This window comes from Bidens hawaiensis, unplaced genomic scaffold (genome assembly GCF_021521415.1).
Source record: "Bidens hawaiensis isolate Kalapana, Puna unplaced genomic scaffold, B.hawaiensis_p1.1 tig00064752_1, whole genome shotgun sequence".
NCBI lineage: Eukaryota > Viridiplantae > Streptophyta > Magnoliopsida > Asterales > Asteraceae > Bidens > Bidens hawaiensis.
The window spans coordinates 12780-27535 of NW_027501551.1; the positions used below are offsets into that span (position 1 = coordinate 12780).

Here is a 14756-nt window from a genome sequence, read left to right on the forward strand (position 1 = left end):
CATACCTAGAAAACATGTAAAGAAAACGGGTCAACTACGAATAGTTGGTGAGATTCACTAATTTAAATAAACACTGACAAATCATTTTAATAATCATTTATTAACAATATAATCATGCTGGGAACTATGTTACCCCAGAACATTTCCATTAACTTCCTGGGAACTATGTTACCCCAGAACAATAATAACCCCTGGGAACTATGTTACCCCAGAACAATAATAACCCCTGGGAACTATGTTACCCCAGAACAATAATAACCCCTGGGAACTATGTTACCCCAGAACAATAATAACCCCTGGGAACTATGTTACCCCAGAACAATAATAACCCCTGGGAACTATGTTACCCCAGAACAATAATAACCCCTGGGAACTATGTTACCCCAGAACAATAATAACCCCTGGGAACTATGTTACCCCAGAACAATAACACATGATAAACATTTTGTATATTCTGTGCATCAGACCATATATATATAAATGTACAAGTATTTCCATACGATCGGTATGTACTTAAATACTTAAATAAGACATGTTTTCCGCCCCGGGAAAATATAATTAAAACAATTCATTAAAAGGGGCTCGTGAAAACTCACCTTTTGTGAGTCGGTGAGTAATACAAGGAACAGCTACGTGCCTGGATCTGTAATATAATATCTAGTCGTTACTATATAATTCCCATAACTTAAATATGTATCAATCGGTACATCTGGGAACATTGTTAACCCAGTACTGTACTCGATTCGGGGACTATGTTAACCCCGTGACACTTCTAAGGACTCAGATTGTGACATTGCTTAGAGTTTGACAGTCAATTTAGTTAAGGTGATGAAATTATAGCTCGGTTTGACACCCCGTTTGGCCGTGGGGCCCGTTCCCGATATTTCGGTGCCGGAAACGGTAAAATCGGGTAAAATTACCCAAATCATCCGAATTATTTTCGGATGATTTATTTTTACTTAATTTACTTAGATTTATGAAATAGTCCATTTTTAGAGTTTTCATGTACCAGTCAGCTCGCTTATGCGAACTTTGCCGGTTTTCACGTTTTAAGCTTTAAAAACTTGTTTTTATGTTCTTTTTAGCACAAATAATTACCCGATTAGTCTCGGGTCTTGAAATTTTGCACAAAACTTAATTTGACAGTAAGGAATTTTGTAAAATTTTCCCAGATTTATTTTCCTATATTTACATTTATTTATCTATTTTTAAATCTTATTAAAATACTAAATATATCGAAAATACCAAAACACTTTAGAAAAATCCCAAATTTTTCTGGGATGATCTCTATCATCCTCATAACTTCCTGGAATTTTTCCAGAATTTAAAACTTATTTTTCAAGCCATTTTCACCCAAAACCGAGCTAGAAAGCACTAGAACTCGTTTCACCGAAAAGCCTACTTAGACTTTTCCAACTGAGCTCAAATTTTGTGGGTGACTTTTATATGATATAAAAAGCTTATCTTAAATTTTCTGGAATTTTTCATCATGTTTTGCTATTTTTCACTATTTTTGGCCAAAACCGAGCATTAAATTCACCAAATATTCATCTTTTATCCAAAAATTACCAAAAATTCACAGATCTCATATTTTCATGTGTAGATCATCTCTGTGAAATTTCGTGACCCGACTCTAAGCACACGTAAATCTGTCCATTTTTCATAAACACACGAAAACCGAACTATTTTGTGTTTTCTAGCTTTAGATCGCAAGGATCTCGGTTTCTAGCCTTTGCTAGCCGCTAGATACAACACTTACAAGCACATCAACACCACACCAAGCAAGTTATACCCACAATCAAGCCATTTCTTTCCTAGTGTCGGTTAAAACATCAAAACAACGATTTTGACCGTAAAAATCCATTCTCGACTCTTTTTACTCATTTCTTGGACCAAGATCCCTTGTATAACTTGTATACATCTCTTGGTCATGCAAGAGTCGGTTTCATCTCGGATTTTCACCCGTCTTTCACATGGAAAATTCATTTGACAAGATTTCAACCGTAAAAATTCATTCTAAACACTTTTAACTAATTACTTGGATCAAGATCCTTTGTATAACTTGTATACATCCTTTGATCACACGAGAATCGGTTTCATCTCGGGTTTTCACCCGTTTTTTCACATGAAACTTCCTTTTCTCAAGAATTATGCAATTAAAAACAAGATTCAAGTATCAAAACATGCTTATACCTTCAAGTTTTTGGTTGGAGATCAAGGGATTGGATGAATGCTTGAAAGTTGAGAGAGTTTGAGAGTGTTTTTGTGTAAAAAAAAAAAGAAAAGTATAATGTGTATGAGTGTGTGTATAGGGGCCGGCCAAAGAGGGGGTGTGGGGGGGGCCCACATCTCAAATATTGTCCACACATTTGGATTACACAATCCGGATAATGTTGTGGATAATCTGGTTCAGTTCGTTTCTCGTTTAAACTCGTAATTCGGCTTGAAACGAAATTAAAATGGTCGTTTTTCGGGTTAAAGTAAAATTTTCATAAAACTGATTTAAAAACTTTCAAAACTTAACCCATGACATTAAAACATCATGTCATTAATAATTACGCATCTTTTTCGGCTTGATTGATCGTCTCTTGCTTGGTTTGGTGTTAAAGGTTTCGTTTATCGTACCGACGTACAAATAAATCGAAATCCTTTTTCTGTGCTATAATTCACTTATCCCGAAGCATTAATACCTCGTAAATATCACTAAACATTATATACTTCGACTATAATGTAATTCCCGATTCGTTCGGGTTTCAATAATCGTTCATTGGTTAATAGTAATTCCAATATGATTCACTATATAATTGAGTATGATTCATACTGTGAACCATATATATTCGTATAAACGTGCTATAACTCATATAATCAATATTAAATAACACGTAAATAGTATATTCCGGCTAGGGTATACCTGAATTTGCCGGAATCGTTACAGTTATTCTGATTCTGACTTTGCTAAATGCAAAGATGACAAGAAGTCCACTTCGGGGTATATCTTTATGTTAGCAGGCGGGGCCATATCATGGAGGAGTCATAAGCAACAGTTAACGACTACTTCCACTATGATGGCATAATATATAGTTGTTTATAAGGCTACCTGCTATGGAATGTTGCTTAAAAATCTGATCTCTGGACTTAAATTAGTCAATTCCATTTCTAAACCATTGAAGCTTTATTGTGATAATTCAGTTGCCATTAATTACTCGAACAGTAACAGTTCGAATGGAGCTAGTTTATATCTTGATACAAAGTATTTGTTCGTGTGTGAACGAGTTGAGGAAAATGAACTTTATATTGATTATATTAGTACACATAATATGCTAGCGCATCCGATGACTAAAGATCTCCCACCTAAAGTTTTTGAAGAACATGTTGCTAATATGAGATTTACTGAAGACCTTATTTAATTGCATATTGTAATTATTTACATTTTATTTAATAAAATTTCCTCAGTTTTGATTTTGTATATCTCTTAATATGTTTTGCATGCATAATAACATATAGACAAATTATTATACAAATAAAATATTTGAAGGGCTTACTTATAAAACTTTGATCATAACTACTTAGGTTTTAAACATGGACTACAGTATGATTAATGGGGGTCTTGAGCTGATGTTCAATTCAATGACTATATTTCTCTGCTCCAGTTTGAGTTTAAAGCTAAAATGAGTGTTAAAATCTGCAGACTAATCTAACGCTCATGATAAATGATTATTTGGACAAGTGGGAGAATGTAAGAATAAATATATGGATATATATATATATTTATGTATGGCCCTCATGATCATTTATATTATAATAGATCAAAGTTAATTAATTATACCTTATTATTATTAGCTACGTAATTGTTGATGGACCAAATTACCCTTTCTTGCTAATCAAGGGTTTCCCCTTGGGTGTATATAAATATGTGGAGAGACTGTTAACATCATTGAACATAACCCTAAACCTCACATAATATTTTTGTGACCCTCTATCTCCATATATTATTCGGTTTCTCAAGAACCCTAATCCCCATCACTAATATACATCCTAAAGGGGAACTCGACCAAGCTGACTATCATGTCGTCTGGATCTTTCTCATCAGCCGTGGCTTCTCTCTCTGCTGTGACAGGTATGTTTTAGTTGTAGGTTTATCATAATATTCATGTTTTCTATTACATACATGAAGAACTGATCAACAGAAGAAGAAGAAGAAGAAGAAGAATAAGAAGATGAATGATGATGATGATGATGATGAAAATAAGAGAGATGTTGAAGGAGAGAGAAACAGTGTTAGAAAAGATAACAAAAAAAATTTCTCAAAATTTGGACGGATAAGACGAAATTTACTTAAAATTTAAACGGGAAAGACGAGATTCACTTTAAATTTGGACGGAGTATACGAGATTCAAGTAATTTTGAATCGCATTAGAATGTTTCCAAAGTGACGTCACAATCCAAATATTTAAGACATTTCTGGAATAATGGAAATTTAAGGGAATTTTTTCTCTCTCTAAAAAATTGTTCTTTTGAGAATTTCTCTTTTTTATATTCTTTTTATTATTAAACTTGTGGTAGAAAAAAAATTACTAGCAAATGATTAAGAGGGTTAACGTACCCTCCATTATAGACTAGCCAGTTGCCCGCGCGATGCAGCGGTGTACGCGCAAACGTAATTGGTGTTAGTATGTTTGTAACCTCGCAACGGTGTGTGAGTAACCCGGCGGTGGTATGCATTTAACGTGGCATCAGACATGTAGCCGGTTCCAGTAAGCGCATCACATAATGTCTATACGTGAGCAACTCGGAATGTCATCCACGTAACTGATGCTTAAACGCGCGTAACTGGTGGCGACAAGCAAAAATCAAAGATGAAATGTATAGTAATTTCATATAAACTATTTTTTAACCCAATTCGTTTTGACTGACCATATAAACTAGAATTAGGGGGAAATGTGTAACTATATAAACTAGAATTAGGGGGAAATGTGTAACTATTTAATAAATTAACAAAACTTGATTAAAATTAAAGGACCATTATTGTAACTTATTTTTGAATGAGCAAAGACTAAATTGCCCCTAAATTTTTAAAAGTTTATGTATTATTACTTGTATGACATGTAATAACCTCTTAAAATTTAGTAGGTCTCTAACTCCTATAATTTATATATAGTATAATAACTATTGTTAATTTGGCTAGTAGTTTCATTTCACCCTCGTTTTACGATTAGGTTTCAGTTGCTCATACATGCCGTAATGGACCCGTCATGTCAGGTACCTCATATAGTTAATTAATCGATCTACTTCACTTCGATTCGCTAATTGTTTGTTGCTTTCGATCTCTTCGATTTAATTATCTGTAATCATATTTAAGTTCACACTTCAACTCAACACCCCCAGATCCCTATCTCTATATATGGTTCCACGTAAACGAATACAAATCCTTTCGTTCAACTAAAGTTAGTTATCAAATCAACCTGTAATGATTTTATTAAATTAATTTGATGATTTCATTCCTTTTATACAATTAACCAAATTGCTATAGTATAGAGTAGAGATCCCAGCAAAATTCTCCATATATGGAGACCAAATCATGAATACCTGCCTGCAAATGATTTCTGTTTACAAGATGGTTTCATCGGGGAACACTGCACCGCGTAACACAACAATTATGCCCGATCTTATGATGTAGCCCTCGCTTTCATTGTTCCCTTCTACTACATTGTCCCAGTTTATGATCTAAAGAATACAATATTATTTTGTTGTTACTAAACCAACTTTGGTTACAAGTTAGAACAAACAATATTCAAATTGCATTTTCATTACCTTAACATTTTTGCCGATCTTTACATTCTTGTCGATTATAGCTTTCTTTATAAACGAACCTTCACCCACACCAATGCTCTGCTCAGACACACTCTGTTTGAACGCACTTATTAAAGAAAATCTTTGTTTTTTCTATACATAAAAACTTGTTTTGTACCAAACGATTATTGTTAAGTCTGTAGATGATAAACTGAACAAACATGAACATGGCATGTTGTTCCTTCATTTAACTTCATCCGAATATGAACAATTAATCCAATGATATGTTTGTTCGTTAAAAAGCTAAAAAACAATTAGAAGTACTTTCGTTACAAAAAAAAAAAAAAGAAAAAGAAAAGCCAAGAGAATATACTTAAAAATATCGACAAAAATCCACGATTTAAGCATCTAGCATATGTGACCGCCTATGTAAAAATGCATGTAACATATGTAACATGCGATAACGGTATTTTTTTGTCGATTTTTTAATAAATAGTTCTCTCAGCGAATATTTAATTTGACGAAAATACTCCTAAAAGTGTATAGAAGCTCTTCCAAATTCTTAAAAAATTAGAAAACATGTTTTTGAGTGGCACTTGTTCTCAGAATATCCAATCCTATATACATATAAGTTTTCTATTTACATATACATGAACATATATTGACTAACACAAACAAAAGAACATAAATTCATGAACATAAACGAATACCCACGAATGAAACATGTGAGCGTGTTTGTTCGTTTAATTAAATGTATAAAATCTTTTAGTCAGGTTTTTGTTCGTTAATTAGATTTACAAACTTCCGACCAAATGCTTTACTAACGGTGAACGTTCTTTACGTTTACAGGACTAATTATTGTTATTTTAGACAGTTAATACATTTCGTTAATGATGAGTGCATTTACCTGATAGATATCAGATCCCATGATTACTGAATCTTGTATAACAGTTCCATCTCCAACCTTAGTTCTTGGACCAATCACTGAACTTCTAATGCTACATTTCTACTTTTCAAAACAAAAAACGTTTGCGTAAATAAGAAGAAAATAATGTATTTATAGATACATTTTCTATCAATTTGATAAAAATGTAATACATTTAAAATGCAACCATCACCAATGGTGCTATCTGTTATGACAGCGTCAGTTACTAGAGATGGAGGCAGATGACGAGGCAGGGTGTACAATGGAAAATTCCTATCGTGAAAGCTGTCACCAAGAGAGATAAATATTTAGTTTTAGCTCTTTGTAGAGGTGGCAAAAGTTGCGGGTCATGCTGGTTCGGTAACTGTTCAAAACTGTTTATTTTGTTTCCCGTTCAGGTGTCAGGTGTCTGGAAACACTCTTATCCCAAAAAAAAGCATCTTTTTTATGGATAGTATGTTCGATATCTTTACAAAAGTTACATTTACAAAAAATAATCCAACTTTTTGAATAGCATGATTTTAAGAGGTTTTGTTCATTATAAATACATGTTGGACGAATTTCAGCCCGATCGACACATTTCATCTAAACCAAAAAGACATTCAACATATGTGCAATTGATGCTGATTTTGGTTAGAGAATGCCAATTTTACCCACTAAAGATATCTATTATTTTGAAAAACTTTCAACTTTTAATGACAAGGATAATATAGAAAAGTAGTACATTATCCATATTTGAAAAAAGATAATCATATTGAGTGAAGTAAGAACATAGACATTTAATAGATGTAAACGGGACTCGTGAGCTCAATACTAATAAACCACCTCTACGGTTTATTAGTATTGAGTGTACGGCCCAATTTACGTCATATAGGACATATAGGATGCTTAATACTAATAAACCCTAATGATAATATAGGTTGTGATAACATGGATATTAACTTATAAAACCTGTAACTTTTAATGATAAGGGTAATATGGGAAAGTTACTAAATTAACCACACTTGAAAATAGACGTTTATAATAAGACAAGTAGAGAAACATAGACAATAACTTTCGATGGTGGGAGAATTGTTAGGGTGAGGGTAGTGGGGCGCGGACGACGTGGCCGCCACGCACACCATTACCCGTTAGCTGTGGACAGGGGCACGGACGGCCGGGGCGAGCCGGTCTGCGGGGTGGAAAAGAGCCGTTGGACATGGGGAGGGGGGAAATATTACCATTGGGGAGAAGAAGGATTTTTTTTTTAATAACAAACTATACCATTCCACTATAAATAACAACGACAATTTATAAAAATAACACACCAATCTTACTCCCTTTCTCTCTACTAATTTAAAAACCTCTATAAATTTCTCAAATTTATAATCATGTCGGGCTCGGGTTACGGTAATATCAACATCAACGACCCTCAATATCTCGAGGGATTGAACTACTTGGACGACGAATCGTTTCAAGCGTCCATCTACTCCGATATGTCACAATCCGAATATTTGGTCCCGGAAACACAACCGGAGCCGGCACCAACAAAATGATCCCACAAAAAGGGGAAGAAAACCAGAGAAGCGGATGGTCCTTCGGCACCGACTAAGCGGAAGTGTAACATTGTGAAATTTCGGATAAAAAATGCCAAGTTTCAAACCTTAAAGGACCAAAAATGACAAATTCTAAACCTTAGGGTTTAAAATGAAATATCTGGTTTCCTGACCCATCGCAATACGCGATGGATCAGAAGGGAAACCCATCGCGTATCGCGATGGGTTGTCTGACAAGCAGGGCATGTAGCTTGTCACGTGTCCACACGTGGCACAACGTCCACCACGTGGCATCACGTCTGCTAAGTGTCATCACGTGGCAAGCCTATAGGGCTATTCACAAGTCTACATCGCGATACGCGACTGGCTTATCAAGGGCCCATCGCGTATCGCGATGGGACCCTTGATTTGCCTATAAATAGCAAGCTCGGGTTATCTCATTTTCCACACCAAATTTCACACATATCTCTCTCTCTAACATCTCTATAAAGGCCTCGTAAAGCGTGCAACGACATAACTCGATTCCCGAGCCCAAATTCCGATATTTCTCGATCTATGTGCAAAACCCCAAAGTACCGACATTATTATCTTGAAGGCCAAGACGACCCGACGACCATCTCGAAATACGTGCCGTGAAGATTGGGTGCCTCGATAAGCGTCTCGACAAGTGTGGTGAAGATTAGAGTGCATCGTTTGCATGCCAAGGAAAAGGGGTTGATCAAGAAGATAAAGAAAACGAAGCGGCATCGAAGTGTTGCTTGATTGTGTAGGTTTTTTTCTATAAGCCAACCAATGTAGGCATGATGCCAAATAAAATAATAATAAATTGTTAAAAGGCTTAAAACCCTAAGTCGAGGATATACTCGATACCTTAATAAAAAATAAGAAGAAAACATAACAAAGAAAAGAAAAGAAAGGAATATAAATATGATATCAATGTGATTAGTGTATAATTCTTTGTTATAAATATTATTTAAGTTTAATATAATTATTCTTAGATAATAAGGAAAAGAAAGTATATGTTTCTTAAAGAAGAAGAAACGTAGGGTTTTAAAAGAAAAGTAAAATAAACTACAGGTTTATTTTGTAAACAAAAAGAAAAGTAAATGAGTTAAATGAAGGGAGTTTTAACTTATAAAAGAGAAAGAAAGAAAGACTACGTTTTAACTAAAAGTTTTAAAGTAAAGAAAATATAATCGAGGTATAGATTGTTAAAAGTGACTAAAGATCTTAAGACGGATTGAATGTCCAACTAACAAAAAGTTATACTCATACTATAGGTGCGAGATAGCAAGAAAGTGGAAAGACCCTCGGACAGTGTAGTGAAGCTGATCCAAGAGAAAAGGTGAATACGCCCCAAATTTACAAACTTGTTTAAATCGAGTCAATTAAATGAAAAGGAATTACATGGGACTACGTGTCTCTAAAGCGTTATAAACAATAGTAATCACTAGCCCTCGGGCTGTCGTGTACGTTTGTTTGGATCCTTACATATGTGGTAAAAAGTCGGTGCGCATACCGCACCACACTTGGTCATGACCTCCGCCACGATGGACCGGGCCTAATTTACGCTCGATTGAGACTGACCATGTGTATACGTATGGTACATAAGAAATGTCGAACGCTGCGGTGTTTGCTGGGGTGTCTTGTGTAGAGACTTGAGCTTATAATTGTGTTTGTTTTAAAGCTTGATTATTCCTAAGCCACGATGGGCCGGACCTCAGTTATGTCTCCAGGGGTAATCAAGTAAAAGAAAATATTTTAGTGTCAGCATATTCACCAGCTTGTGTTGCTGACGTATTTTTAAACATTTTGCAGGTAATTAAGAATAGGAGCTTGGAAGCTCGAAGTGCTATGTTATCCGATGGCTCAGATCTTTTGTTAAACATTAATAATATAAATGGTGGTTTGTAATGAACAAGTAATACTTTAAAACGGGTGTTTTATAAATCCCGTCTTTTGATTGTAAATAATAATCCACATTTTTATAACTTCCGCACATAACTTTGATATATTTACAAATATGGTACCAACATACGTGTCATACGCCTAGGCCATGGTTTGGGGTGTGACAGGAAGTCTACCCGTGGTCTATAGAAGAGAACCTTGCGTTGGCAAAAGCTTGGATTGAAATATCCCAAGATAGGAACGCGGGTAAATTATTTCGCGAACTTTATTTTTAATATATCTTTTAAGTTTTGTGTGCAATTATTACATTTTTTGTTATTTATTTTGTAGCCGACTTTCAAAGAGCTCGAGTTTTTTGGGCCAAGGTTCGGGATTGTTTTTATAATCAAGTGGGGAGTAGGGCTCGTACCGAAAATATGATATCGGGTCGGTGGACCGATACTCGTAAATTTGTAGGATTGTTTACCAACCGACATAACCGAAATGCTAACCGAATGCGGCCGAGTGGGTCCGATAATCTTTCGGTTTACCAATTCAATTGTGATGAATGGAAACAAGAGGTGTTGAGGAGGTACGGGATGGGGATGACGTTTGACGAGGGCTACTTGTGGGGGTTGCTAAGGAAGTGCTCGAAATGGATGCAACTATGTGCGGAGGACTCTGCCGAAGGGGTTAAACGTACAAAAACTAGTGCATCCGACACATACATCTCTTCAAGCGGGTCGGAGAATCAAATTGACTTCGACCTAAACTTGTCCGAAGGTCATTTGAAAGACCAAGGTTGTAGCCGCACTCCGGGCAGGGACCGTGGGAAAAAAACAGTTGTTGATGAAGATTATAAAAAGGAAATTAAGGAATTGTCAAGTGGCCTCCTCTCGATTGGTGAAGCTCGACATAAAAAAAACATTTCAAGAGTTTGGTTTTTTTAGCCAAAAACTTTAGCCACCTACCACCATCCGACCAAGCGATAATGGAGGAAGAAAAATATCGTATTCGGAAGAAATTGACGACAAAAAATAAAAAACGCTATTTTTATGTATTTTTTATTTTTCTTTTCATTTATGTTTTAATGGAATATTTTAATTTATATTTGTGTATAACAAAAAAAAAATATAAAAAAAAATTCAATCAAGCCCCGGATCACCTGGACCACTACACCCTCTGGGGCTTGATCATGTGCCACGTCAGCACCTACGTGACGTAAATATATTGGATCACTTGGGGTTGGATCAAGCCCCACTACCCTTAGCCTTGTAAGTTTTACGTATTTGAAGTGTTAAAATTGCCACCTCTAGGTTTTGGACTATACATTCTTTTAAGGTTTTCAGAGTTACCGACTTATATTTCATGTTTATTTTCATCGTGCTTTCCATATTCGCTTTGTAATATGCTTCAATACTTCTCATATCCTCCCAATATCCATCAAACCGATATGCATGTACCTGTTATTACGTATTTACAGCAAACTATTTACTCTGTTGCGTTCATTATTGAAATGGCAAAATGGTAATAAAGACTAACCTTCAGCCCCAAAGATATTGCACCAGGTATCACTTCATTCTTCAAATCATTTGCTTTAGGAAAACACTCTTTTAAAAGCTTTATCATAACATGTCTATTTATGACATAAATCTCCATGCCAGAAAACGTTTCGTTAAGACCATTATTAAACTTTGATATAACTGGTGTTAATTCCGGTTCCTTATCGAAACCAATGACTCGATTTCCATAACCTACATTGAAGCTTCCAAAACCCGTGTTGTACTGTCTCGTTTTATCCAAAACTGAAACCGTTACATCCGCCTTGTTGTTCCTGTGTGCATCTAGAATCTTCTGGTAATCCATCTTGTATAGATGGTAACCTGGGAGTACTAAATATTCAACGGCTGGATGTTGTTCTAGTACCCATAAACATCTTCTCAAGGCATCTGCAGTTCCCTACATAACCAAAAAACCAAACATTCTATAAACGTTTTTGTGTTTTCAAGTGTAAAAGATTTAGAGAAATGTTATTTAATGTTTCTACTGAAAATTGTGTGTTTTGTTCTAGATGTGACAATGCCCTTTTGATTAAGGGTGCTCATGAAACCGAAATAGCTGAAGTGAAATCACCATATTCAAACAATAATGGATGGTTTGGTTTTTGTTTTGGTATATTGAATTTTTGGTTGGTTTTGGTTTTGGTTTTGGTTTTGTATGTAACTAAAACCGGAAAAACTAAACCAAGATTACAGATTTTCATCTTTTATTTTGAATTTTAAATAATTTATAAGAATTTTAGTAAACAATATAATCCAAGGAGATTAGCACAAATATGTAATAATCAATTAATAATTGATTAACAAAAAGATTTAGGCCCAAATTAAATATTTTGGGCTGAGTTTTTGCAGCCAAAAAATTTAAAGTCTGAAATGGTAAAACACTAAAACCGGAAAACCCCAAACTTAACCGACCGGTTTTCTAATTCTCAAAAACAAATTTTTGGTTTTTTGGTTCGGTTTGAGCCCATAGCTGACACAAAACGACCCATGATTTACTTAAGAACGAGCTGAATTGGGTTGTCTAATTTTATCCTATACGGGTCAAACGAGTCAACAAAACAAAAGTCATATGATTTGAAAGTTACTAGTTTTTTTGTACTTTTTGTTTCTATATATACGAACCGTTTAGTTGTTTTGTTAAAAATCTGGATTATTACTGTAGTAATATTCTTGTAATCATAAGTTAATACATTGGTTATTTATGAAAATTAGTATGGTTTATCTTTATTTAGTTACAATGTCAATGTAATTAGTGAAGAACCTGAAACCAGTTAGCATCTTCCGGGCTCTGATAAGCTGCAATAACTTCAAGAAATTCATGGTTTGCTAATAATCCACCCGCATATGCTCTTGAGAGATGCGAGTTTAAAGAAGTGGAATTAAACTGTGTAAGCGCATATACTTTCGTAATATTACTATTGATGCAGTTGCTTATAACTGCATCAATAAGCCTATAATTTCCTGCCACTGGAACTGCACCTTCTGATCTTCATTTGGTTAACGGATACAATCTTGACTGATGTGACGCGTCTCCAAACAACACAGCCGCGACACACTGCCAAATGCAGCGTTTGTTTATCACAATATGTTAATAACAAAAACAATAATTCTTGTCATCATCAACTATTATCAAATAAAACCGACCTTGTTAGCTGGTGAAAATTGGCATTCGGGTTTTTGGGAATTTGTTATGGTGAATCTTGAATGGAGCTTCTTCAATGGTGGTTTTTTACGGTGGATATGGGGTTTAAGCTTTGGACTGATGGAGGTATGAACAGTGAGTGACATTATAATGATAGGAGATGAAAGATTTGGAGGTGGTGAGAGGATGACAACGATGTTTTGAGTTTGATTTTATTAAACTTATATATTTTGATTTGGATTTATTACACAATTTAGGTATCATTGTAGTAAATTTGTAATGAAAAGCTAGGGAATTTGGGTTTCTTGTAGGTGATGGATGTTGCAGAGAGAATACTTGGCAAAATTGACCAAGCATGGTATAATTCTTTTCTAGGTTGCCTTCCTCATAAAGGGTGTTTGATTGGGCACTACTTTAGTTATAGTTATTAATTAAATATATTTCTTATTAATTATTAGATTTTTGGTTTATGGGTGTTGTTTTCATATCGCTTTGAAAATTCACAAGTTTGGTAAAGCTTAGATTGATTACTTTCTCAGCATTAAAACTATCATATATATTTTGCTATTTAGCTTGATCAAATAAAACATTTTCTTTTATAACTTATATATTGTACTAATTGGAGGCCCTTGCATTACATGGATAATTGATGAATTCTAAACTCTAGTCATCAAGTAAATACAATTACAATTTATATTAAAATTGTAAAAATTATATAATAACTAAGATTACACAAATATGATACAAATAATTAAAAAAACTACTATGTACACTACATTTGTTGTATTAGTTGGTATACATTGTTTATCAAAACTCAAATGTTTAGTCCATGTCTGCTTGTAACAGATAGTAAGGTAATATGTAGGTTTGCTTGTAACTCCTGACGTAGCCACATATAGTTGTCCGTGTGACAAATAAGGTTCTTTCAAGCATGTGCCAAATTACCAACCCTAAATAATGATAATATATCCATGAAACTAACAAAAAAATATTCATACACATAAAATAACTTACCTTTTAAACAATTAATATTATGTCATTTGAGATCATCCGTTCATGTTTATCACCTTTTAAACAATTAAAAACACGACTACCCCAAAAACAGATTACCTAAACATTTATGATATAATCATCCTTAGAATCTTTATAATCTGAAATTGATTGATCATGATAAATTTGTTGTGATTAATATTCTATGTATGACAATTTTAATTGATTTTATATTTTACAATTAAAAGTTGTATAATCAAGCAACATACATAATCACAAGTTAAGATATAATAAAACGATTTGTTTCATTTCATATGAATGTAATTCACAGGAAAATTACAAAGACATACTAATCTTAAAGTCATTGTTCAAATAACAGTGATTATTCTGAGTTAGAATATTAGAAGTTATAAAGTTGCATAAAG

The 14756-nt window shown here is 34.3% G+C and overlaps 1 pseudogene across 1 annotated transcript in view; it reads right to left on the minus strand.

Annotated features, from left to right (window-relative positions):
• Window positions 1–5607: 5607 nt before the first annotated feature.
• Window positions 5608–14756, minus strand: part of LOC143604328 (inactive glucose-1-phosphate adenylyltransferase small subunit 2, chloroplastic-like) — a 34043-nt pseudogene continuing 24894 nt past the window's right edge. The window contains exons 5-11 of the transcript XR_013148269.1: window positions 12961–13254; window positions 11680–12096; window positions 11497–11600; window positions 6889–7000; window positions 6698–6796; window positions 5812–5904; window positions 5608–5724 (exon numbers count right to left, since the gene is read on the minus strand). The product of XR_013148269.1 is annotated as an inactive glucose-1-phosphate adenylyltransferase small subunit 2, chloroplastic-like (transcript). The remainder of the gene's footprint in view (window positions 5725–5811; window positions 5905–6697; window positions 6797–6888; window positions 7001–11496; window positions 11601–11679; window positions 12097–12960; window positions 13255–14756) is intronic.